At 40.0% G+C, this 27,441-nt stretch overlaps 1 long non-coding RNA gene across 1 annotated transcript in view; it reads left to right on the top strand.

The window, feature by feature from the left end:
• Positions 1-15,264, top strand: part of LOC122464397 — a 113,535-nt gene extending 98,271 nt beyond the window's left edge. The window contains exons 3-4 of the long non-coding RNA XR_006288368.1: positions 192-254; positions 15,225-15,264. This is a non-coding gene — a long non-coding RNA (uncharacterized LOC122464397). The remainder of the gene's footprint in view (positions 1-191; positions 255-15,224) is intronic.
• The last annotated feature ends 12,177 nt before the right edge of the window (positions 15,265-27,441 follow it).

Here is a 27,441-nt window from a genome sequence, read left to right as displayed (position 1 = left end):
ATACCAACACATAAGAGTCCTGTGCTTAGCTTAGCTTAAAATGGTATTATTTCATTAGTTCATCTTCCCCTTTCTCTCAGTTGATTTGTCTCTTTCCAGTTTTAGAATACACCTTAAAACTTCCCCTTCTCTAGTGTGGAATATAACTACCTGCTGGTTTGTATTTATTGCCTTCATTATTTGTATTACAGGAGTGCAAGGAGGCTCTTGCCATCATCAGGGCCCCATTACACGAGGTGCCATACAAACATATGGTAAGACAGTCCCTGCCCGGCAGCTTAGTCTAAACAGAAAAAGAATCATCATTTTACAGGTAGGGAACTGAAGCAAAAAAAATAAGTGACTTGCCCTTGGTTACACAGGAAGTTTGGATGGGTAATTGAACCCAGCTCACCTGAGTCTAAGTCCAGTTCCTTAACCACACAATCATGCTCCTTTTCCTTTGACCCTCCCTGCCCCCTTAGAAACCATCTCATTGCTTCTGTATTTTAAGAGTGTGTTTTTATTACAATGGTCTAATTGTACTTCATCATGTTTTTAATATGTTCAGTGCCCCTCTCACCTAGGGATGGGAGGTGCATTCTAAAAATGTTTGCAGCGATGAACTAATTATAGGGAAGTGTCATACAATAGCCAATCCGTCAGCAGTTCTAATTATATAGTGACATCAGATTATATTAATAAATAATGGAAGTTACTTTAGAAGAATTTCTGCTAAATTTCAATGATATTTTTACACACAAGAAGAAAATACTGGCTGAGCTAACAAATGGTCTCTGTAAACTTTATAGCTGTAATTACAGCATGTGAACACTTTAATTTGATTTTTCACAAAATGTACAGTACTTCTAGGGAGTTCATATAGGCTATTGCATTTTTAACTTGTAATTTTAATCTCCCCTTCAGATCTTCTCTAGTTGAGTTGTAGAGATGGATTCAAGCCAAACCTCAGCTTAAAAAACAAACAAACCAAAAACCCCACCAAACTTTAGAAAAGTTGTGCTTTGGCCAAGAACTTTACAGCATGAGCCTATCTCTGTGGGTATGTTTACCCGGAAGCTGACGGTGTATTTTTCCAGTTGCTGCAGCAACACTTCTAATTTGAGCACACTAGCTCAATCAGAGCTACAATGGATATGTCTACTTGAGATGGAAATTACACCTCCAGCTCCAGTGTAGATGTACTGTTTGTTGATCATTCCCATTCAGATGTAGAATAGGTTATCAGCGGGTATTTTAAGGCACATGGACCATATTTTTTTCATCTGACAGACTGGAATCTTCTCTGATCAAAGCAGTCTGTTAAAAGAAATGAGCTATTGTGCCAAGTGCTTTCTACCATCTCTTGTCCAAACACAAGTGGTTTTTGTATGCACCTTTGTAGATGCTGTCCTCCTGTCCTATCTCATTTGTCAAACCCCACCATTTTCTTTTCTCTCTAAACCCAACCAAAGAAAACACTCCTTGAGAGAGGAGACACCTTTCTGATTGCTGCTTCATCTGCTAATTACATTTCCTCACTACAGAATTGGAGCACCAGATAGAATCCTGCCACTAGAAACAAAGGCGGTGATTTGGAGTGCCTTCAATGTCGGATGCCCAGTGATTTTAAGAAGATGGAAGTTCAACATTTCCTGGAAATCATGCTTCTTTAAAGTGCTTCAAGTTTGACAACCAAAATCGTTAGTCACTTTTCAAATTCTTGGCCTGTTGGCCAAAGCCTGGTCCTATTTACCTCAATGTAAAGAGCAGGCATTTTGCCTTTTGCTTTCAGTGGAAGCAGACCTCAAAACCGTATTTTATTCATAAAGGTCCCAGTCCTGTAAGGTGCTCAGCACCCTCAACTACAATTTACTTCAGTACTGTGCAGAATTGACATTCAGACTACTGTGGGCATCATCAGCACACAGCAGGGGTATGAGTTTGGCCTTAGCAGCACCCTTAAAGGCAGGATTTAATCTTTTAATTCTTAAGAATTAAGCAGGAAAAATTTGTTTTAATTTTTCCCGTTGAAATGGGCAAGAGAATAATGGGCAAAATATATCGCAGGATATGTCATAGTATTTCATTTGTCTTCAGTGCTTCATCTCAAATGATTAGTGATGGGCTGAATGCTGCAAGGGAGGATCCTGTTGGTACATCTTTACAAACCATGGTGCTCTGTGTTTGTGGTATGAGTGTATTTTAAGGCGTGATGAGAGTAGATGGGACTAAAAATCACTCTCACTGTAGGTCATGATTTTCTTAAGCTTAAGCTTCTGAAGCCAAGTAATGACAAGAGAATCTCAGCTTTAATAATAATAATTGTAAGTTTCTAGCCCTCATCTGAATCCCTTTCTGTGCTGTCACACGTTTCTTAGGGCATAAATGAGGCTCGGCCATCCTTGTCTATCCTAGGCTGCTCTTTGTATGTTCTCTCTGTTAAGTCTCATAAGTTATTCCTCTCTAGAAGTACTGTTCAAGAGAGGAATTCTTTTGGTCAGCCCCTTTTCCATGTTCCTCTAGCTGCCTGATAACATGCCTGTCATAGCAGATGCTTTGGCTTCATTCTTAACACACATCCCAGGTATTTCCATCTTCTTAACTCCAAATTTATCCAGAAAAGTTGTTGATGAACTTTCTGAATCTTGGCATTTGATATGATTGTGCAGGAAAGCTTGAAAATGTGACCAATGTATGACATAAATGGTCAAAAGACCAAAGAAAAAAAAACCACCCCCAAAACCCCATGCCCAGATTTCATTACACGCTTAGAGTCTCCTGATTGATAAGCCAATCTCATGACTTATTTGAGCCTGACACGATTTTGAATGCTTAGGGTTGGCTAAATTGCTGGGAGGCATGTAGGTAAAAGTACTCATTCATTATCTACAATGGTAGTCTGAGTTAGGGCTGGAACGTCCTTTGATGGCTAGATCCTGCACTCACTGATGTTAGGAGAGTGTCAGGCATTTCATCAGGACTAAATTCACTTATCTATTACAACGGAAAAGATATGTCACTGGAGGACAGTGGCATTTACCTTCATCGAGGGCCTGATCCAAAGATGCCCACTGACTTCAGTGGATGTTCCATTAGGCTGCAAGGCCCAACTCCACGAAGGGATTTAGGTACTAAGGTGATCCACAAAACCCCTGTCCAACTGCCACATAATCCTAAACTCGGCACTTACATTTTCATTGTAACAGTTACTTAGGTGCCTATGTTTCTGTCTCTGGCATGTACACTGAAGCAACACGCGTGCAGACACCTATCCTCATGCCGAAGCACCAGCACGATCCTCACACCAGGGGAAGATAGGCAGGGAAATGCCTGTCTCACCCGTGGGATCCTCTGAGCATGCCTAACTCCACCTTTAGTCCAATGGTTAAGGAACTCATCTGGGATGCAGAAGACCCTGATTAATTCCCCCCTCTGCTTGAGGAAAAGGGACCCCACAACTCAGATGAGTGCCCTAGCTTAAACAGTTCTCTGTCTAGCATGGTGGCTTTTGTGGATCCCACTCTCAGGTGCTTCTCTCTCCAGGCATTGTTAAGCACCTACCCCATGCTTTGTGGATTCCAGTTATTTTCAAGGGGTTGAAAGGATAGGGGCTGCAATGCTCAGCATTTTCAGTGCCAAACTCCCTTTGTGGATCCAGGCCCAGTGCTTCCTGGTGCATCTGAGATATGGTATAAATTACACCAAGATATGCTATCTCATAAATTCCATGTAAATAGCCTCTCTGTGCTTCAGAAATTGAAATATTAATACTTAACTCTCTCACAGGATTATTGTGCAAATTAACCAAAGCATGCACAGTGCTCTGGAGATGAAAACTTCTGTATAAATGCTAAGTAGTAGGATAACTTATTGATAAGATTCATCAGTGCCATTGCCTCAAAAGATTACATGTGTGATCATAAGTGACGCTGAGCACCTGCATCTCACATCACGTATATATGGATTTGTGGTTGTCGAGCACTTTTCAGGATTGGGCCAGTTTTGGAGCCAACTTTGGATGCTGCCCTGATCACAGATCTAAATGAACAAACAACAGATGATCTAGAGAATAAAATTATCATTCAAGAAACTTCAAGGAAGAAAAAAATGGGAAAGGACTAGATTTATGGAAGAGAAAACAAACCACAAGTAAACACAAATTCCTGTTTTATTTAGTTTATTTATCCTTCTGCATTTGAACACAGTTTTGTATTTATCCCAAAACTTCAGACAGTTGCATTTAAGTAATTTACTGGATAGTAATAATATCCTTTTATCTAATTTTTCTAAAATGTCTTTAACTCACATTATATATCAGCCACTTATGTCTTTCTCTGTGCAATAGTGGCAGAAGACTAAGCAAGCAACAAAAGAGTCTAGCGTAGATATTTTACAATGTGGTTTACTCTGTGTGTGTGTGTGTGTGTGTGTGTGTGTAAATGTAATTTGTAATTGAAACCTGGCAGGGGGAGCTATTACACTTCAATAATATTTGTGAACCTAACTTGCTGAAAGCTCAAGCCAAGTGTTTCACAGTATCTATTTTGAAAAAAGAAAGTAAAATCAGTAAAATCAAGCCAGATGACACTGTCATGCACTATCCTTACCTTGTGCTTCATCATCTATGCTATCTTAACTACAAGCTGATTCTCTTTAAACAGGGATTTTAATTTGATTTTTAGCCTTGTAGTTCTGCAAAATTAGAATCGTGCTATCCCTGTATTGGTTATATTTATATCTGGCTTGAAAGCAGCAGGCAAAAATCTGTTTGATACATTGTCCCTTTTATTTAATTTGGGCTGAATAACTCTCAAAAGCCACATGGTATTTGAAATGTTGGATAGATTTTATGTGTGTGTGTGTGTCTGAAGGTGTATATCAAAATTAGAAATGAAGCCAAATTTAAAACTATTAAACCAATAATTTAACCATCGCCAAACTTTGGGAAATTTTGGATTTGAATTTTGCATCTTGGCCCTGTCACAAAACTAGGTCTGGAATTATGCCCCTGAATCTGAATGCTCACCATACTCATGAAGAATTTCCATAAAGATCCAAACTTCACGTTGGGAGCCTATCTTTAATATATATTAATATATAAAGGAATTAATTGTGAACTCACAATAGAATGAGTCAGGTGAAGTCATATATAGTTTAATAGGAATGGGAGAACATAATGGGATCTGAGGTCTTGTGAACATTGCAAACAACTTTTAGAGTTCTCCAATTTTGTTTGTGTTTAGGAACTTCTTCCCCCACTCATAATTAAATCTGTGTTTTGATTTAAAAGTGATTTGATTAAAAACAATAACATATTCCTAGCTAAAGGTAAGCCAGTGTTACACACTGGTATAGGAGCTCACATACTCCTTAGATCCACCATACAAAAAACTAATTTGGCACAAATGGGTGCCTCCTTGGGCCAGCTGACCATTTTGCAATAATGATATGTCCAGAGAAATTAGCCCCTCTCTCTCCTTGGAGATTATCAGCACACCATTTTACATTTTTTTCAAATTTGTTCATTTCTAGCCACCATTTAACAAACTGTTAGTTATTGCTCACCAAGCATTCATAGCAGCTGTTCAGCCAATTATTCACTACTTGTGTTTCGGGTCACATGGTATCCTTTTGATAACTGCTTGGCAAACTTAACTTTTATGAAACATTCCAAGCGGAAGCAGAAGTTAATTTCATTTAGTCACTGGACACAAATACTTACTCCTTCCACCACGGGGAGACTTTCTGCACTCAGAAGTGGATACAGTGCAGTCCCACTGCAGAAGTAAAGGGATTGATACTGTAGGACCCAAAGTAGTGTACTCCCTGCATGGTGCAGAAGCCTGCCATGTGGAAGCAGCACACAGGGAGGAGAAGAGACAGGGACATGGTGGTGGAGATATGCTTGCACACCTTGTTTGAGTAGCTGCAGCTACACACATTTGCTCAGTGCCTGACCAAGCTAGAAATCATGAGATTTTTAATAAATCATAATGTTGAGGTTTTTTTCTTTGCCTTCTGTGGTCTTTGAGCCTTTAATATGAAGTTGGGTCATGTTTTCAAGTCTTTCTCCTCAACCTTGAGGGCTAGAAACTTACTTTTTTAATGAAAGTTGAGATTCTCATATAATCTCTTGATCACAGGAGCTGTGATTTTAAGGAAGACACCACATATCCTAACACTCCCTGATGAAAAAAGTGCTATAGACACTGCTATAGACAATTACAATTCCTTTGAGTAAGATGGAATTAAAAAGTTTAGTTAAAAAGGGATTGAAAAAGGAATGGCAAGAATTTTGGACCAAGAGAAGAGAGGGAAAAAATGTTACGACGTATGCCCCACAATAGAGGCTAACACACTACTCCAAGGTTATGAAAGGATTAGTGAAGTGTTCAAATTTAGACTGTTAACTAGTCTCTGCGGTTTGAATAATAATTTCTATTTCCTGATGGGATGCAAAAATGGGTTTTATGACACATGAAGTTAAAGAAACAGTTGATCATCTGATGTGGGAATGCAGAGCGTGTTCCCAGGAAAGAAAGGCTCTTTGTGAAAAACTTAGATGCTTTAAGGTGACAGAATATTCTATGAGGGGTTTTAGTGAGAGCATCAGGAAAGTGGGATAACATTTAAAAAGCTCTGCTTTTTTTTTTTTTAGGGCATAGAGCAGGATAAGAGAGTCTAATGGCATGAATTTATGAGGAATATTGTAGGTGGCAGTTATCGACACAGTAGATGAATCTGCTTTACCACAAAGCATAAGAAGCTCTAGCACTAATGTGCCTGTTTTGCAATGGCTAGTGCTGCATCATTCTCTGTTTCAGTTTGTAATTACTCTTACTTCTTGTTGTGTGCTCCTTTTTTTATTTCTGAGCAGAAGGCACATTCTGTGAATGGAAAAGAGTCAGGGTCAAATGTTCAGAAGTGCCTTAGCCACTTGGGACTTATCATAGAATCATAGAAATGTTGGGCTGGAAGGGACCTCAAAAAGTGATCAAGTCCAGCCCCCTGTGCTGAAGCAGAACCACATAATCCTAGACCATCCCTGACAAGTGTTTGTCCAACCTGTTTTTTTTTAAAAAAAACTTTCAGTGATGGGGATCCACAACCTCCCTTGGAAACCTATTCCAGATTTTAACTACCCTCATAGTTAGAAAGTGTTTCCTGATACCTAACCTAAATCTCCTTTGCTGCAGATCATAAAACCAGTAGTTCTTGTCCTACCTTCAGCAGACATGGAGAACAATTGATCACAGTCCTCTTTTGCAGCCCTTAGGCACTTTTGAAATACGTTACCTTCAATGTCTTGGAAGGGAATATTTAGGTAGGTGGGAAGCAGAAGTGAAAGACCATCAAAAGTTGAGATTTTTAGGGGACAGGAAAGAGGCCAAGGCTGGAAGAGTTGGGTTAGTGAGTGGAAAAAACTCATAGGGGCCTGTGCTGGGGTGTCCACCCCACACAGAACTGGAAGGGATAAGGTGACCATGTAGGTCTATTAACTGCCCAGGCCGCACCTGGAGGAGAAGCCAGGGAGGGCTGGGACCTAATTGCTGATGGCACCTAGTTGAAGAGGAACAGGCGGTGTCCATATAAGACAGAAATCTGGCAACAGAGCAGTCACTCTCAGGAAAGAGGGTTTGGAGCTGTACACACAGAGAAAGAAGAACCAGGACTTGTAGGAAGCAGTCCAGGAAAGGAGCAGTGAGGGCTGGGAAAGGAAAATCCAGAAGTGCTGAGTTGAGGGTCCCTGGACTGGAATCCAGAGTAGTGGGCAGACCCGAGTTCCCCTACTGGCCACTAGGGAAGAGTCACCATCAGGTCAGTACGGGAGAAGACTGCCTGAGATTGTTGGTGCAGTAGGACTTTGGGTAAACCCCAGAAGGGGACACGATATTGTGACTGGTCAGAGAGCCGAATCGTGGAGTGGAGGCTGTGGTTCCTGGAGCGAAAGGGGCTTCATGGAGATAGGATGACAGGAAGGATACTGCTGGAGGAGGATGCAACACCTAGCCAGAACTAATCCCCAGGATGGTCAGGAGGAAGTGCCACCTGCAGTTAGTGCTCCCTAAGACAGGGCCATAAAGAGAGGCTTGAGGAGGCCATGGAAAGCTTTGAATGGGAGGGTAATTTCTGTACTGAATTTATTTAAGAACAGGACATCAGTGAAGGTGATGGAGAATGGAGAAAATGAGAGTGTAATATGCCTGCAGCATCTTGAACTCCTGAAGTTTAAAGTGTGGGAAATGAGGAAGACCATAAAAGAGGCAATAGCAATAGTCAAAACATGAAGTGATTAAGATGCAGATAAGAATTTTAGAAGAGAAAGGGTCAAGGTAAGGACAAATTCTGGGACTATTCTGGAAGTAGTGATAAGTACTTTAATACAGAAGCTCTTTTCTTTCTGTCTTTCTTTCTTTCTTCTGACACAAGGCCTCTTTAGCTAATAATGTATGCACCTAAATGCAATGGGAAGTGGTGTCAGCAATTCAACAGGGGTTGGCTAGGGGCATGCCTTGTCCTGAACAGTTGTGTAGTATTGCTGTGTACCTTAAACAGTTAATGTTTCCCCCTGAGGTCACTGCATTTCAGTGGTGGCTGTAGTGATTCTGATATGATAATTACATATATGTTGGTGATATCGTGATAAATTGCAGATTTATGTGATAAATTGGATTACCTGCACCTTTTACTACTTGTTATTCTGCCCTTAATCCATATGTTTGGATTATTTCTAACATTCCAAACCACTAAACAACTCTGGATAGCTGCCATTTTCTCTGGTTTTCCCCCTAATCTTGGAATCTTCCCCCTACTGTATTTAGACTGTCCCGAAGTGCAAAATCTATAACAATTAGTCCTGGACCCATAATGTGCTTAAAGTTGAATATCTCTCAACTTTCCAATGCTAAAAACAGTAATACCACTGGAAAGGAGAGATCCCCAATATTTGAGCGGCAAACATAGTAGTTATATCTGGTCTTTGGGTTTAAAAGTCCTGCATTTTGTCTGAGTAAGACCACAGGTTTGGGTTTTTATGATAGTTTTTTCTAGAGGATGTTTTCTTAGATAATATTATGACTAAGTATTACCTAATAGTTAGAGATGGGAATCAGAATTCATAATTCCTGTCACTGACTCACTGTGCTACAGTTTACCCATCAATAAAATGGATATAAAGATGTTGTGAGATACATAAAAAGTAATTTAGGATGAAAGATCATGAATGATCTTTAGCTTTAGCTTATATGGTCTCTGTCATAATTAGAGTTGGAATTCCTTATTCCAGCAAAAAATCAAAACCTCAAAATTTTCATCTGTAAACCAAGAATTTTAAATAGGAAATGCCAAAATGGTGCTCCTTGGGAGTTCTAGTTTGGGTATTTCGTGCTCCCTTCTCCATCTTTCATGATGCACCATTTCCCTATTACTGAGCCACCACGGTTTTCTTAGATTCAGAGGTTCCAAGATCAGAAAGGACCCTTGTGATTATTTAGTCTGACCCTCTCCTGTATAACACAGACCATAGAACCTCCTCAAAATATTCCAAAAGCTCTGCTCTAGGAATTAACATCCAATCTTGATTTAAAAATTTTCAGTGATAGAGAATTCACCATGACCTTTGGTAAGTTGTTCCAATGGCCAATTACCCCCACAGGTAAAAATTTACACACGATTTCTTTTTCTACTAGATTGAAAAGCCCATTATTAAATATTTGTTCCCCTTGTTGGTACTTATGGGCTGTAATCAAGTCACACCTTAACTTTGTTTTTTTTTAAGCTAAATAGATTGAGGTCCTTGAGACTATCACTAGAAGTCATGTTTCCTATTCCTTTAATCATTCCCATGGCTCTTCCCTGAACCATCTCTATTTTATCAACATCCATCTTGAACAGTTGATGCCAGAATTGGTGCATCATGGGAGATGTAGTCCAGCTGTGGAACCTGGCTCATTCTGGAGAATGGAGGTGTAAGACATTGAAACTGCAGCTCCCATGAGGCACTGCAGTGGCTTTTCCAAAGAGAAGATTTTTGAGGGCTGGACACACTTTTTTAAGCTTTTAGCCAAACACCAAAAACTTTTTTTTATTTTCAGGTGTGCAGGTTGTTGGGTTTTTTTTTAACAAAGGTCAAAAATTTCCACAGAAAGCATGCATGTTTTACAACAGTTTCATTTTTCTCATTCAATTTTTATCCGGAAAACAGCTTTGTGGGCAAACCCAACCCTATTCATGATGTGTTATCTCCCAGAAAGTGAGTTTTAAACAGAAAAAAGCAACTACTGACTTGACAGGATGTGAATTAGTAGTTGAAACCAATGGATATTGAGAACATTCAGACACTTGCAAGAGTAGCTAGGCAACTCACAGGACCAAGCTTTTAGTTTGTGAGTAAGAGGAGATAAAGAGTATGGAAATCAGGTGCTATTCATTTCTCTGACTCATAATACAAGAATAAGAGTACAATCAAATAATAAGCTAATACATGTATTTCAAATAGAATCTAGTCTCCTTCTTTATTCAAATCCCCAAATTAGCACTCACAGAGGAGAGATCAATGTTAGAGCCAGAGGAGTTGCCCTGGTGCTACAGGAGAGTAGTAACTTTCCTTTCTTTATTACGATAGGCAGTAGTGTGAGGAGGGAGTCCTTTACACTAATTAATAGTCCAAAACAAATAATAATTATTTGCACTTACATAGAGCTTTTTATACAAAGCCTTCATTGCCCTCTCCAAATGTGGGTAAGTATTATTGTCAGTCTACAGATGGAAAAATCAACACATAATGGCTGTAATTTGCCTGAGTTCACATGGTTAATTAGTAGCAGAACTGAGAACAGACCCCCACATTTGTGATTCCCAGTCTTCTTCCCTAAGCTCTATGTGTTGTTGCCTTTTAAAGTTTTTTTTCTCTCCCCATAATAGTATTTTCAAGTGTGCCATATAGGCTTGTTGTGAGGGATTTTTAAAGAATACTTTGGGATGACCTTTCAAACTTTTTAAAGGCTCACATATATTTTATGAAGACCATGAAAGGGATCCAACTCTTATTAAGAGTCATAGTTGCCTTACTAGTTGGACACAATCCAAGTACAAAATTGACTAATAACAAAGCACCGTGGAACCTGCCATAAAGTGCAGTTACATTGCATGGGGGGGGGGATGTCTGTAAAAATACCTTTGTGGGGTTCCCTATTTATTCTTTCTTGATGATTCACACATCACATTTTTCTCAGTTTAAATTTCAAGAGGTTGTTTTTCTGTTAGTCCTGCAAATACAGTCTGGGAACTGGAAATCCAGCTGGGTTTTCCCTGCCTCTTAGGCTCACACTAGACAACATTTTTGGGAAGAAATAATCCCAGCGTTAGAATCACCAGTTCAGCAGAACTAGTGTTGAGAATTTGAATCCTAGTATAGATTCTCTTTTGATTTTCAGAACCCTGTTGTCTAACTCTGCTGGGAGCAAGACTAATCAAAATGATCCTGAAAAAGGCCCCAGTAGGTGAAGATCTGCCTGTACTTAGGCTTCTAAAGATGCTAATGCTGGTTCCGCTGAAAGATGTGTTTAGCAGCAGTGAGTTTGAAAACATTTTTGTAAACAAGCCTTCACCATGCCACTAGCAAAGTATCGACAGTCAGAGCTCAGCTGATTTCAGTTGATCACTTGGTTGATGTCATGTTACTCTTACCATTTTCATGTTTTCTTTTTTTTTGCTTCATCTTAAGAGATTGATTTTTGCAGTCTAGAAAACACTGAGCAGCAAAAGAAAACTAAACTGGTGAAATGTTTATCACAGTATCAGAATACTTGGCTACAGATTAACAAAAGGAAACAGATTGATAAAAGATGCATGTTAGCAAGTGAGGATCTTTGGTTTTGTGCAGGTGTGCTTAGTACTTGCGTTATGGACAAGGAACTGGAAACATCTGGGAGAGGCACCTGGCAATTGGATCTGAAAGTGAAATAAAGTATGGGTTAGAAAGATCAATCCTTAACTGAAATCTAAATTTGACTAGAAGGGTAAGAAACCTTGTTTTAATGAAATCTAGGAACCCTGAGTGCAGCTGTGTCAAATAAGAGAGCATGCGAGTGGTTCCTTACAGAGATCCACTGACTTCAGTGTGACTTCATGCAGGTGCAGAGGTCTGCCTCTGTAGCTTCCATTGCAAGACTGAGGCCCTCATGTGGACAGAAGTTGGGCCTTCCATCTCTAAACACTACATGCTAGAATATGGTCTGAGGTTTGGGTGAGCTGATTTGGATGTTATAAGATCCAGTAAGAATCTCTTATGAGATGTCTGTTCAAATAGTTTCTATTTCAAAAGATAGTAACTGAAGTCTGAAATGCTAAATCCCCAATGAGTCACTTACAAGCCAGTGGATGTTACCCCAACTGATACCATAAAATCAGCAATTTGTGTCCCAATTCCCACGAGGTACCGAATATCCTCAGTTCATGGTGAAATCAATGGGAGGTAAGCGTGCTCAGCCCACTTCAGAATTGGGCATTGTTTGGAAGTAACTTTTTAACATTTTATTTTTAGCTGGCATTATTTTCATAGAGAGAATTTTTTAAAACATCATGGTTTCCCTTGTGATAGAGAGGAAAACTTTTTTTTTAAGAGTTTGATTTTCATTCTAAATTAAACATCAAAAAGGGGGGGAAAGAATCATGTTTTTATTTTTTTAAATAGACAGTTGAAAGATTTTATTATTAATAATTGACATGAAAGCCTTTCGTCTTGAACAGTGGTGTATGTAAACCTCAATAAAATCCTAAAAGTGCTTTTGTAGAACAAGAACAATCACAAAAATCTGAATAAAGCCACCTTTTCAAAGAACACGATGAGAAAGGGTAAAACTCTTAGATGTGCAGAGCAATACATTTTACATTCATGCCCTAGTTATTAGGAGGCTTTGAAGTGTTCACTGTTATTCAATACACTGTGTACTGTAATTCATTTACTGCCTTCATGTGGAGCTGAAAAAATTCTAGCCAAAGTGCTTTGGCTGTTCATATGAGCATACGAGTTGTAAAAATCATGCATTTCACCCTTCATTTCCTGTAGTCCTTGAAGTTCATCTGATGTCTCAGAGAAAACTAAAAAAACTTGTAAAAAAAATCTTATTTGGGGAGAGGGCTTTTTTTAATCATTGCATTTTCTGTGTTTCTTTTCTTTATTGCTAAGGGTGGGTATAAGAAAACATTTTAATGTGAAATTAATGTTCATAACAAGTGATAAATTGATACTTCTTTGTCTAGCCACAAAATACGTAGAACAATATTCTGAACTCAGTTACACTGGTGTAACTCCATTGAAGTCTAGGAAACTACTCTAGATTTACATTAGTTGAGACTGGGATTTAGCCCATATGTTGCAAGTTGTGCAAACTTCCCCATGCTACCCTCCACTATTCTCTGTAACTGTTCTATAGAAACCAGTTCTAGCAATGACACCAGTATTTTGGGCTGCATCTCTATTTAATCCTTAATCTCTTTGCTGAAACTACACTCTGCTAACTGTTGTGGTGGCAGTTTTGTACGTGTTTGATGGATACAGACCTCTTGACGTGGTGGTATTGAGACCACCACACATATCGTACCCAGGCCCCTGAGTAGGCATCATATGATTCCTAATGAGTAGGGCTGTCAATTAATCACAGTTAACTCAAGTGATCGACATAAAACAAATTAACTAGATTAAAAAAAAGTCGCAATTCATTGCAGTTTTAATCTACTCCTGGGGGAATTCTGCACCACTGCACAATGCAGAATTTTGCAGAAGTTAATGTGCATGCAAAATTCCCTCCCCCCTCCCCCCACCCCGAAATGGGCTGCAGAGATGTTGGCTGCCACTAGTGGCCACTGAACCTGGCAGAGCCTACCTTGCAAATAGAAGACAAGGCCGGGGGCAGAGGGAGGGAACTGGAGGGTTCCTAGCAGCTGCAGTTTTCCAGCATGCCCTGAAGGAAGGAGGCAGCAGCATGCAGGAAACTCTGTGCAAGCCCAGAACCCAGCATCAGGTTTTCTCTCCCTCTAGATCCCTAGGCTTTGAGGGGTAGAGGGTGTGAGTGTCTGGGCCGGGGGGCGGGGAAAGCTTGCAGCTGGCCTCTGGGGTGTTGGGGTGTGAGTGTCTGGGCTGGGGAGGGCCCCAAAGCTGGCCTCTGGGGACTAGGCGATTTGAGTGTCTGGGCTGGGGGGCATGGCTGGGCTCTGGGAGGGAGGGAGAGTAAATGTCTTGCCCCACGGCTGGGCTCTGTGGAGGAGAGGGCAAAGAAACAGGAACTCTCTACTCCTGGGGAATTTTTTGTGTGTGTCTGTATTGTTACATACATACTTGCTGGCAGGTATATTGAAATAAATTACCAAAATAATTGAAACTTCCGTGATCATATAATGTTATTTTGACAAATAAAATTGGCAGAATTTTTAATTTTGTGGCACAGAATTTTTAATTTTTGGCACAGAATTCCTCCAGGAGTATTAATTACACTGCTAAACAATAATAGAATACAAATTTACATTTATTATTATTATTATTATTATTATTATAAATTTTCTACATTTTCAAATATATCTATTTCAATTACAACACAGAATAGAAAGTGTAAAGTGCTCACTTTATATTTTCTATTACAAATATTTTCACTGTAAAAAAATAAACAAAATAAATAATATTTTTCAATTCACCTCATACAAGAACTGTAGTGCAATCTCTTTATCATGAAAGTGCAACTTACAAATATAGATTTTTTTTACATAACTGCACTTAAAAACAAAACAGTGTAAAACTTCAGAGTCTACCAGTCCACTCAGTCCTACTTCTTGTTCAGCCAATAGCTAAGACCAACGAGTTTGTTTACATTTATGGGAGATAATGCTGCCCACTTCTTGTTTGCAATGTCACCTGAAACTGAGAACAGGTATTTGCGTGACACAGTTGTAGTCAGCATTGCAAGGTATTTACGTGCCAGATATGCTGAACATTTGTATGCCTCTTCATGCTTTGACTTGTATATTTCACTTTTTTCTTTTTTACAGTGCAAATATTTGTAATAAAAATAATAATATAAAGTGAGCACTGTACACTTTGTGTTCTGTGCTGTAATTGAAATCAATGTATTTGAAAATGTAGGAAAACATCCAAAATATTTATAATAAATATTCATTAACTGTGATTAAAACTGTTATTGTTTTTTTTAATCTCATGATTAATTATTATTATTTTAATTGTTTGACAGCCCTACTAATGACCTATGCTAAGTTTGAACTGCAAACCCCAGAGACATCTAGCATGGTAAGCCTAAAACATAGCTTCTTTTTCATCAGAATTCTTCCCCTCTGATTGCTTATTCCTCACCTAATAGCATAATCTCTGTTCATGGTATGACAAGTAGTTCCTTGGAAATGAGTATGATGGAGCAAGAGCAGTAAGCTACACACACATACTCAGTTTTCATGGACACTTCCTTAATGATAAAGAATGAGGGAAGAGAAATGAGCTGTACAGTTCTGATTATGATTACCTTGCTATTTTCCAATTTTCCATCAGGTCACTGTGCTTACAGTGGTAAATCCTGGTCCTACATAAAGACAGTTACGCTATCGCTGGCATTGGGTGGAATGGACTGACCTCAATGTGAAACAGACTGACCTCAATGTGGAATATGACTGAAATATACCTGCACAGTGTAGCTGAAGTTGCTAATCTAGCCCATGAACTTTAGAAGTGGCTGTGGCCATTGCACTCCACTCCTAAATTTACGGTTGTCATCCAGTAGGTGTGTGCAATTTCCAGCACCACTGAAATGCCTCTGGCTGGCCCCCAAATTCCTCATCTCTGCTTCCCAGAGAGAGCAATCCTGGAACTGACATTCTGCTTGCAGGCGCTATTTTTGGCCTGGCCAACAGCATTGCAGAAACACAATATTTTCACTTTGCTATGGTCTTTCCTTGTGCTTGAATGGTATGGGGGAGGAAGTCAGGATTTGCTCCTAACTTTTTCCCCTCTATGTGTATTTTCAGTAACAATGCAATGTTACTGGCTTCCTGTAGAATCCGGGCCTAGGAACTGAGTGTTCTAGAATCAAGGCCTAGGAATTGAGTGTTCATTCATTCTGTGCTTGGAAAAAATATTGAAAATCGTGAATTTTGCAAAAATATTTTAATTCCACAGCTGCAGCAGTGGGTTAATACTCTTTTCTAGCCGGGTCATTTCCACTTTCCCTGGTAGAGAGCAAAAGCAGAACAGCTTACTCAATATTCACTTTTCAACAGCTGGCTCTGATTTGCTCAGGGTCCTCCGGGAACAGAGTCCCCGCGCTTGATTATGCTTTCCCTGGAGGTGACGGAGGCCAGATTCACACTCCAAGGAAATACTGAGCTAAATGAAGTACATGTTTTAAAGCAATTTATGAATTATTTCACTAGATACCTGAAACAACTGTGTTTGTTCTTGTTTGCTGTTTTCTCCTCGCTGCGTTTTGAAGTGTTGAGCTGTGTCTTGTGCTTTAAAATTTATCTGTGGAATGTTTCTGGATTTTTATTATAGAAACATTTCATAGTAATGTCCTTTTGTTTTCCTATCTTAAATAACTCAGGCCCAGGGCTGTATAAACCCATTACTGGGCCCTACCCAAATACACATTTCTGGGCTCCTACCTTCTAATATGAATAATAACAAACAGCCATACAGTAGATTCACAGCACCCAAGCTGGCCATGCAGTATCCACCAGGATCAGCCTCTCCGTTTGCTGTTCTCAGGGTGCTGTTCACCATGAGAGAGGGGTAGCTAGGCCAAATTTGAGTGGAGTTGCGACCCCATGCACTAGGTTGCAATGCCGCTCATTAAGTGAGTGAAGGTCCTTTAGCTTTTGCACAGATCAGCATCATTTAAAAAATAAAATAAAATAAGAGGGGCCCAAAATGTTTTGTTCTGTGAAGCTGGGCTCTAGGCACCTATTTGCCTATGTGTTACTCCAGCCCTGTCCAGGCCCCAGCTCTGAAAGTCTCAGGCTGTTTTCTACCCGACCCTTGGCCCTCAACTAAGTGAGTGTTTAATTAGCAATAAGCAATGGCACAATCTGTCAGAGGTATAAAAAGCAGTGCTTTTTTTAAAACTTACTGAGAGGCCAGTGTTACATGCCTCAGCACCTAGCCCCAGGCTTGCATTCCAGAGTCTACAGGCCCTCATGAATCTAGGATCTTCCTGAAACTTGATCCTCTGTCTCCAGTTTCATCCAACATAAGACAGTGGCAATTCAGCGCATTTCTAGGAACTACATTGTAGTTAACTCAGCATTCAAAAATCATGATGTCTGCCCCCTCCCTAACACTAACTCCTCCCCCCCCCCCCAAAGAGGCAGAGTAGCTTAAAATCATGAGGTTTTTAAAATAATAAAGGTTGAGTTCCTTTAATTTGCCTTCTGATACTTGAGAGTATAGGAGGTCACATTTGCAAGGTTTTCTCTTCAACATTGAGGCTGGAAGCTTTTTTTTTAATGTAACCTGAGATTCTTATGACTCCGGAAGCTGAGGCTTGAAGGAAAACAACATAAATTTTGACACTCAAGATAGAATTATGAAAGTTGTCAACACTGATAACTGGTCACTGCTGAACTCACAGTGTAGTTTCTCCTCACTTACAGGAGACCTTCAGTACAGGATCTTCTGGTGGACAGTCCTTTACATGTGGGAGAGATGAGCGGTTTTAGTTCTTAAGTGGCCATTTATCATCTTGCATTTTACTGACGAAACTTCCCTTCCAGTGGTAAATATTTTTAGTTGCTATTAATTTTTATTCCTAAAGAGATGGAAAAACCTCACAGGGGGCCTGTTCTGTTTTCTTTTACACTAGCGTAAATCCAGAGGAACTCCAGTGGAGTCACTGAGAGCAGAATTCGGCCAATAGATTCTAATCCTTAGCTTGGGATGCCTATTAAACAACTCCCTAATGAACTACAATAGATACATAGTTATTGAACTACTGTAACATTGAAAATGCACTGCTGGGCCCTTTGGCTCGCTCTGTGCTAGATGGTTTCTTGGAAGTATTGCTTACATCAGCAGTTGTATAATCAGTTCAGATGGGAAATCAAATAATTAATTTATAAAATGGCATTAGGAATTTTAAATTCTGATTATCTGTCAGTCTTTAGGCTTTCTGTAACACCCATTGCCATAAAATCTGGGTGATGCACAGATAAAGTAGGTTATCATTGCAAGGTGCATGATGGACTTCATAGAGGAGTCTGTTCTTCTACCAAATACTTAAGAACCTGGATCATCCTTAAATCCCTTTCATGGTTATTTAAAAAGAAAAAGTCACCAGATAAATATAGATCATATGTATATATAAAACAACACTAGATGGTGTTTGTTTGTTTTTTGTTTTGTCTTGGTAAGGAGTAAACCCAGGATTTTTGGATCTAAAAGCACAAGCCTCTACTGCCTCAGCTAGCAGAGCAGGTCCACTAGCCCCACAGGAGCAAACCCATATCTATCTAAGGTACCCCTATTACTTTAGTATCTAATCACCTCATAATCTTTAACCATTTAACTGCTCTCTGAAGGAGGGAATTATAATACAGATTTTACAGATTAGGAACTGAGGTAGAAAGAGTCTAGCCCAAAGCCACACAGGAAGCCTGTGGCAGAACCCGGATTTGAACACAGTCTTCCTAGGTGACTGCCCCAATCACTGGGCTTTCCTTCTCATAAATCACTCTCTGTGGTCTAGCCATTAGGAAGGGGACAAAGAGCTACACTGCGTTAGCACACATTACACCTAGTCATTCATGGCAATCCAGGTATTCACTAAGTATAGGATGATGGATAGGTTCCAGTGCCAGCACCTCCCATAGTACAAAAAACAAAATCTGTGTTTCATATTTTACCTCTACTATTTCTGGCCTTTGTTTCTCTTTCTTCCACCCCATGTTTCTCCATTTCTCTCCCTCTTCCTTTTCTTTGTGTCTCTCCTCTGTTCTTCCCTCGGCATTTCCATCCTTGAAGCTTTCCCAGTTTCCTCCCACATGGGCTTCATTCCCAGCCCTTCCCTATTCCATCTGCTACAATGATAAGCAATACAATAGCTAATGTTGACATTAAAATTACATTATTTTAGTTGACACTCTAATAAGATTAACAGTGTTTAGGGTGTTCACACCTCTCTGAGCCTTGATTCAGGCTGACTGCAGACTCAGGAAGACAACACTGTATAACTTTACTCTGTTCACTTTTGGAAGGTTTTATTCATGACCATGAGTGCTAGAAACATACTTTGTGTAAAATTTCAGTTTATATTTTTAAAAATCTCAGTATGATGTGCAAGTCGCATAAATGCATCAGATGGGCATGACCTAGCCTGCAGGCTGTAGGTATGACACGTCTCTTCTATCCAATTTACAAATATTTATGAAATAAACATTATGACTTGGAGCCAGGGTAATGGCAGGTTTGTCACCTCTGCCTCCAGTATAGGAAATGATCTCACCCAAATGCATCGATAGAGAATGGTGTGGATTTTAGCCCCAGAAAAGTAGTAGTCTTCTTTAGAGCACTATTTCTTTTTGGCGTTTTTTGAGCAAATTAGAGATGCGGGCTGAACAGGAACCCAAAACCAACTTTCCCCCTTTCCAACCACACCCTTTGTATGTCTGCCTTGCAAGTAGCGGCCTAGTGTATTAATTGCATAAAGGAACATGCACACTGATCACAGAAAACCGTGCCTGTGTCTTTGCAGTTAGTTTCAAACATAGTTTGTTCTAATAAAATCTTTCCATATTTTAGGGGTCAGCAGACCAGATCTGATAGGAAAAAGCATGAGCCTGTTTCAAACCAAACTGAGAAGGATTTTCCAAGCTTATTTTTTGTGTGTGATCTGATTAAGAAAATTTGAGCTATTTTTCTTCTCAAATACTTGCAGTAGCCTGTTTAGAGGTATGGAATAAGATGATTAAAAGTATAGCAAAAGTGTTATAAATTATATTCTTGTCAGATTTACAAGAATAAATAAAAGTTTCCAGGACATTGCTATAAGTTCACATTCAGTGAGGATGTAGTTGAGAAAGATAAAGTATAGCTTTCCAATAGACTGCTTCAGCAAATATTGAAAATCTTTAGGCTGAGTTTTTCAAAGGAGCTTTGAGGGCCTTAGGCACCCACGGCCAGATTTTCAAGAGCATTTAGGTGCTTAATGATGTAGATTGACCTATCAGATTTATTGGAAGTTCCACTGGAGTCAATGGGGGTTAGGTATCTGGGTATTTTGAAAATCTTTGTAGGTGACTGTCCGCATTTTTAGGTGTCTCAATGCCTTTAAAAGTCTGGGCCCAAAAGCTCAATGAAACTCAATGGAATCAGGTGCATAATGTCCCTAGGCTTCTATGAAATTCCCATCCTTAACCACCAGAAGTGAAATAGGACCTCTGTTTTTCATTCTACATAAAAAATGGTGGTGCAGTCAGCACAATACCCCTTATCTACACACACTGACTAGGTACTGTCTCAGGGAAAGAATGCCATCTCATGCATCAACACCAGTTCTTGCAGTTTTCCATGGAGGTCTTCTCCAAATATTGCCCACACCCAACCCAGCTTGAAACCACAGCCTGGCTACAGAATAACTATGAAAACATTAGGTTGATATATAAGGAAAGCAAGCAGTGCTTTATTTTTATTTACACTGAACTCTTGTCTGTCATTCTTTTATTGCACGAAGACAAAGCAAGTTAAAATTACTATATGAAGTTGACAGTGGTATATGTATTCTCTAAAACAAACAATTTAAAGCCCCATTAAACAAACATCCCTTATTTTTGATATAAGACCATAGAGCTGCTATCTCCTTTTTAAATCCTGATTTACAATAGAAGGTACAGGGTGGAATAAAGGTGTGTGAGAAGCATCTGATTAAGGTAATTGTAAAAATCATCAGTGCCACTGAGTTTTTTTCTGTATGTAATGGACAGAATAGCTTTGTCTGAATTTAGTTTCACTGGCATTATATGATCTTGGCTAGATTCATGAAAGGAAGAATAGGTATATTGCATTGTTTTCCAATGATCCTGAATGAATGGCTCTTCTTAACTGATGCCAGTTTGCTTTTGTACTTTAACAAATAGTTCTAATGTTGATCCCACACATTTCATATTTACAGGGTAGCTGTAGTTACTATAGTAGCTACCTAGTGGCAGGTGCTTGGCAAGCTGGGAGAAATGAATTAGAGGAGGGGAAACAAAAGTACCATGATGGTAGGCAATTATTAGCACTTTGATTGGCAGTTTCAGTGGAGATGTCAAGGGCTGAATGGACTTGGGGGTCTGTGACACTTTGGGGATTCACCAAGACCCGTAAGGGGTTCTGTCACTGCCTGAGCACTAACCTTAGCTGTCTTTAGGCTGTGCAGCTTTGGCTCAGAGCCCTGACACCAGCAGCATGCCTACAGGATAAGGTTCTCGCCCTGAGCTTCCACCACACCAGGTAGTCCTTGCAGGGTGACCCCAACAACCCTCCTAGTCCCAAGTCTCCCCAAAACTATCTCCTTTGAGTGTCCAGTCCCTGTCACTGGACACTCACAGGGGTAACACCAAGTTTACTGCTTCCAAAGAGCCAATACACACAACAGCTTTTTAGCTCGGCTGGGGTTATACTTTACTACACCGTAATGCACAATACTGAGATATTTTGTAAGCTAAGAATATGTTTATTAACAAAGAAGATAGATTTAAGTTATTATACCAAGAGTCAAAGAGATATGAAATGGTTTCAAATGAAACAGAACTAATATGCTTTCTAGTGGCTAAAACTTAATTCTAACAAGTTATAGCTTTGCCTAACATAGTTTCTTAGCATTCTCCAGCATGACTGGCTGTTCCAGCCTTCAGAGAATCAATGTGCTGGTTTATTTGTTCCCTCAGGAGATGGATCCCTAAAATGTCTCTTTGCTCCCCTTATATTACCAAAGTGTACTGTCTATTTGAAGAGCCAGGAAAGCTTCCCGCCGTGTAGATTCTGTTCCCCAGCATGATTGTTAAACGGTCCACCCCCATGCTCATCTAGCTTGATGTCTTTGTTTATCTTATATGTAAATGAATTTCTATTGTTCTCTACCAGTAACTAAGCTGGTCAGACAGGTAAATACACATTTCTTTGTCTAGAGAAGGCTGGGTTCATGCTCTGCCTCCCAAACACATTTTAAGAACGTTTCCAGCACATGCAAATATCTTTTTGTATGCAATCTGCACATATATGATGCAATGATTTTCAGGACCAGTGTGTCACCAGTTTACCTATGATACCTTACATGACACCTTTGAGATATATATGATGAAAACAATGTGTTGGCGCAATGTGTGTCTCTGTTCTGATGTGAGATATAGTACAGGGGGCTTTTGCCAATTGGCATTGAGGGCTTCCTGGGGTCATACCTCTCCTCTTACAATGGCACAGTAAACTCAGCCACCTGCTGATCTATAGGCATTGGATCAGAACCTTTTTTTCCTGTCTGGGAGAAAACCTGTTTCTCCCTTTGTCTGGTCACAGACCTTAAATTATATAATTAAGTATCCATAATTCCTCATGTGGTGTTAATACGAACATTTTGCAATGATATTAATCACTAGTGTGTCACCAGCTTTCATGAAAGACCTTAACCAATACACTTTGTGACAGGGTCGGGCAGGATGGCTACAGGAGAGTAAGAGAAGGCAGATATATTAGCCCCAGGTTAAGTAGGTCCCTTTTCCCTGGGTAAGGTAACAGGGAAGGTTGCAGAACAATCAGGAACCTTCTGGAGACAATTAAGATAGACAGGCTGATTAGAACACCTGCAGCCAATCAGGAAGCTGCTAGAATCAATTAAGGCAGGCTAATCAGGGCACCTGGGTTTAAAAAGGCGCTCACTTCAGTTTGTGGTGCGCATGTAAGGAGCTGGGAGCAAGAGGCACTGGGAGCTGAGAGTGAGAACACATACTGTTGGAGGACTGAGGAGTACAAGCATTATCAGACACCAGGAGGAAGGTCCTATTGTGAGGATAAAGAAGGTGTTGGGAGGAGGCTATGGGGAAGTAGCCCAGGGAGTTGTAGTTGTCACGCAGCTGTGACAGGAGCCACTGTAGACAGCTGCAATCCACAGGGCCCTGGGCTGGAACCCGGAGTAGAGGGCGGGCCCGGGTTCCTCCCAAACCTCCCAACTCCTGGTCAGACACAGGAGGAGTTGACCTGGACTCTGGGTTCACGAAAATGACCAAACTGAGGGCTGCCGTGAAGCTCCAAGGTGAGCAAATCCGCCAATAAGCGCAAGACCCACCAAGGTAGAGGAGGAACTTTGTCACAACTTTAAAGTACAATAATATTGTATACAACCAGTTGATTCAACTATTTATGCTTTGGGATTATACCAAGGGTGTCTTGACCCTGATTGTCACAAGGTCTGAATTGCCTTCTCAGCACGACAGGAGGCTCTTCCAGGTCAGTGTGCAGACATGTTAGTATGGCCATGAGGGGAAGTTTGTGTGAGCATTACTCATGCAGTATCTGGTTTGTGGATAAATAGGACTCTAGGTCTAATTTTCAAAACTGGGTGCTTAAAGTTGTGTTTCTAAATCTGTATATATTTGGCACCTTAATGGAAGTTGCCTGACTTTTGAAGGTACTGAACATCTGCAGATCCCACTGACTTTAAGGGCAACTGGATATGTTTGGCATTGCTGAATATTAGGTCATTTTTTATCCAGTTGCCTAATAAAAATTGATTTAGGGGTGTAGCTGCAGTCAAGATTCCATGTATTAAGCAGCCATGGAATTTGCCACACAATTCATCCTCAGTAGCAGAATTGCACTTACATTAAAAAAAAAAGTCTAAACCTTTCATTGTTTAGAAGAAAAACTTGAAAACATGAACCAAGGTTGAACTGATATAGACAGACTGAAAGTGTGCGAAGTATGAACTGCCCACTCATCTTGATGGGATGTTGAATCTGAATACTACAGATGACAATCTGTGGCATTTTGAAAAACTAAAAATGTGGGTACAGCATAAATTTTATTGTAACATCAAAATAAATTACACTGGGGTATTTGTACTGAGTCTATTATTCAAATTCATCTTAAATTAAAATTTAAAATTACAGTTTTAAAATATAAATATGAAGATGCCGCAGATTTGCAAACCAGATTGCTGCAGACTCAAGGTACCTTGCTGCAGAGTTGAGTTCCAACTGCCTGTGCAGTACACAGGGCCTAGACTTTACACTCTCACATTTGAAAATGTTTTTCCTGTTTTCTATGGTTATCCATCCAGAATCTTTCACCACTACGAAAATCATTCAAAATTACTATTTAGTTCCCCCCCCCAAAAAAAGGGTGGGTGCATTTTTAGATATCCCACTTTCTTCTTTGAGTATTTTTTTCTGTAAATATTACTCATCAGAAATTAATATAACTTTTTGTGATCACCATTTGCAAGTCACCATTTATCCCCATCACCACAAAGTGATCTATTGCTATTTTCTATTTTGCATGGAGATGGAAAACTGCAGTATCTGAGATACCAGTGTGTAGTACATACTGGTAAATGTTGACAGATAAGAAGACTGATTATTTCATAAAACTCAACCCCTTAAAATGGTCAGATTTAACAATCTGGTCATTTTATTTCTGAAAATGAAAAGACTAAAAAATTAACCAACAGACAAAATAGCACAAGCTTCTGAAGGGAAACATGGCTTAATTCACATCCCCAAGCAAGCACGGTGACTTTTTTGATTGCAATTGCTTATCTTTGTTGCTGGGATATTTGGAAACAAATTTCCCCTATTTTTGTCTTGTCCAGAGGATACAAAGATTAGTACATAGATACTCTTGTCAGGCTGTACCTTTAAATATCATATTCAAAGCAAAACTTGTACACAATGGATCAAATGCCCTATCCTGCTGTAAAGAAAAGATACAAAGAATAGCAAAGGATAGAGTGCATCAGGAGATTTTTAATGACTTAAAAATCAAAAAGGAATCCTACAAAAAGTGGAAACATGGACAAATTGCTAAAGAATAGCAAAAGTATTTAAAGACAAAATCAGAAAGCGTAACTCAAAATGAGTTGCACTTAGCAAGGGACAGAAAAGGCAATAAATACATTAGGAGCAAGAGAAAGACACAGGAAATTGTAGGTCCATTACTTAGCAGGGAAGGAGATCTCATAATGGATGACAGCAAGAGGACTGAGGTATTTAATTCCTATTTTGCTTCAGTTTTCACTATAAAGGTTAATTGTGGCTAGATATTTAACACAATTATAGGGAAAGAACAGATTGAAGAATATTAATAAGTTTGATGTATTCAAATCTCCCAGGCTTGACAAAATTCACCCTGTGGTACATAAGGAACTAGCAGAAGTGACCATTAGCAATTATGTTTGAGAACACACAGAGAACTGGAGTAGGGCAAACCTGGCTCCTATCTTTAAAAAGCAGAACAAAGAGGTCCCAGGGAATTATAGACCAGTCAGCCTAACTTCAGTTCCTGGAAACATACTGGAACACATTTTTAAACAATCAGTTTGTAAGCAACTAGAGGATAATGGGGATAATAAGTAATAGCCAACATGGAATTTTCAAGAAAAAATAATGCAAAAAACCCCTAATCTCCTCCTTTGACAGGTTTATGGGTCTAGTGGATGGGGGAAAGAAGTAGACATGATATATCTTAATTTTAATAAAACTTTTGACACAGTTCCACACAACATTCTCATAAACAAACTAAGGAAGCATGGCCTGGATGGAATTACCATAAAGTGGGTGCACAGCTGGTTAAAAGACCACACTCAAAGAATAGTTATTAATTGTTCACTGTCAAGCTAGGAGGGTGTATCTACTGGGTCCCTCCAGAGGTCTGACCTGGGTCATGGTGCTAGCCAATATTTTCATTAGTGATTTGAACAATGGAGTTGAAAGTATACTTATTAAATTTGCAGATGACTCTGACTTGGGACAGCACCGACTTTGGAGGACAGCATTAAATTCAAAATGACCTTGATAAATAGCAGAAGTGCTCTGAAATCAACAAGATGAAATTTAATAACAGCAAATGAAAGGTATTACACTTAGAACGTAAAAATGAAATGCATAACTACAAACTAGAGAATAATTGACTCCATGGCAATACTGCTGAAAAAGTTCTGGGGATTATAGTGCACCGCAAATTGAACATGAGCCAATAGTGTGATGCCATTGCAGAAAAGGCTAATATTATTCTAGGGCAGAGGTTCTCAAACTGGGGTTCGGGTCATGGAATGTATTCGGGGGGAGGGCATGAGAAGGCAGAGCAGAGAGCGGCAGCTCCTATCCAAGTGCCCAGCTCTGAAGGCAGTGCCACTGCCAGCAGCAGCACAGAAGTAAGTGTGGCATGATATGGTATCGCCACCCTTACTTCTCTGCTGCTGCTGGCAGTGGCACTGCCTTCAGAGCTGGGTGGCCGGAGAGCTATATGCTTAAATGGCTCTGTATGAATCAATGCCTAACAGTTTTTGATAGTTAGTGAGAGTTTCATGTTTGTTTGTTTTTATCTGTATATGTACTTGTGTGGTGGGATGGAGGGCATAAACTACTACAGACACAAACTTAGAGAACCCCTGTTCTAGGGTATATTAACGGATGTGTCCTATGTATGATACAGGAGGTAAGTGTCCCATTCTACTGGGCACTTGTGAAACCTCAGTTGGAGTATTGTGTGTCATTTTGGGCACCGGAGTTAAGAAAGATATGGGCAAACTGAAGAGTCTCCAGAGGAGAGCAATAAAAAGTTTAGAAAACCTGACCTGTGAGGAAAGATTAAAATAATGGGCATGTTTAATCTAGAGAAAACAAGACTCAGGGGGAGACCTGATACCAGTCTTCAAAGATGTTAAGGGCTGTTATAAAGAGGATGGTAATCATTTGTTCTCCATGTCCAAAGGTAGATCAAGAAGTAAAGAGCTTAATTATGCAGTACGGGAGATATAGGTTAGGTATTAGGAAACACTTTCTAACTGTAAGCATAGCTAAGCACTAGAATAGGTTAGCGGGGAGGTTCTGGAATGCCCATCTGTAGTGGGATGGCTGCCCCACTCCTATGCTAGATGGGGCTTCAGCAGGCCAGGGAGGCGGTGCAGGTGGGCGGCCAATCAGAGAAGGCCTGCTAGGGAGCCAATCAGAGGCTCAGTTAGAGACAGCCAATCAGAGCCAGACTCAGCCATATATAAAGGCTGCCCAGGAAAGGCATGGGGAGTCTCTCCCTGGTGGTCAAGGAAGGAGGACTGGCTCCTCTGCTGGAAGGTAGCACCTTGGATAGAGCAGTGCTGGGGAAGGCCAGAAGGAGCTGGGTAGCTCCGGCCAAGGAAAACCCCAGACTGCCGGCCTAGGCCAGGCAGGTGCATAGGGCCGAAGGGGAAGTGGCCCAGGGTCAATAGCAGGTCAAGG

Source organism: Chelonia mydas, chromosome 1, assembly GCF_015237465.2.
Source record: "Chelonia mydas isolate rCheMyd1 chromosome 1, rCheMyd1.pri.v2, whole genome shotgun sequence".
Classification (NCBI taxonomy): domain Eukaryota; kingdom Metazoa; phylum Chordata; order Testudines; family Cheloniidae; genus Chelonia; species Chelonia mydas.
This window is presented reverse-complemented; position numbering and strand designations above follow the sequence as displayed.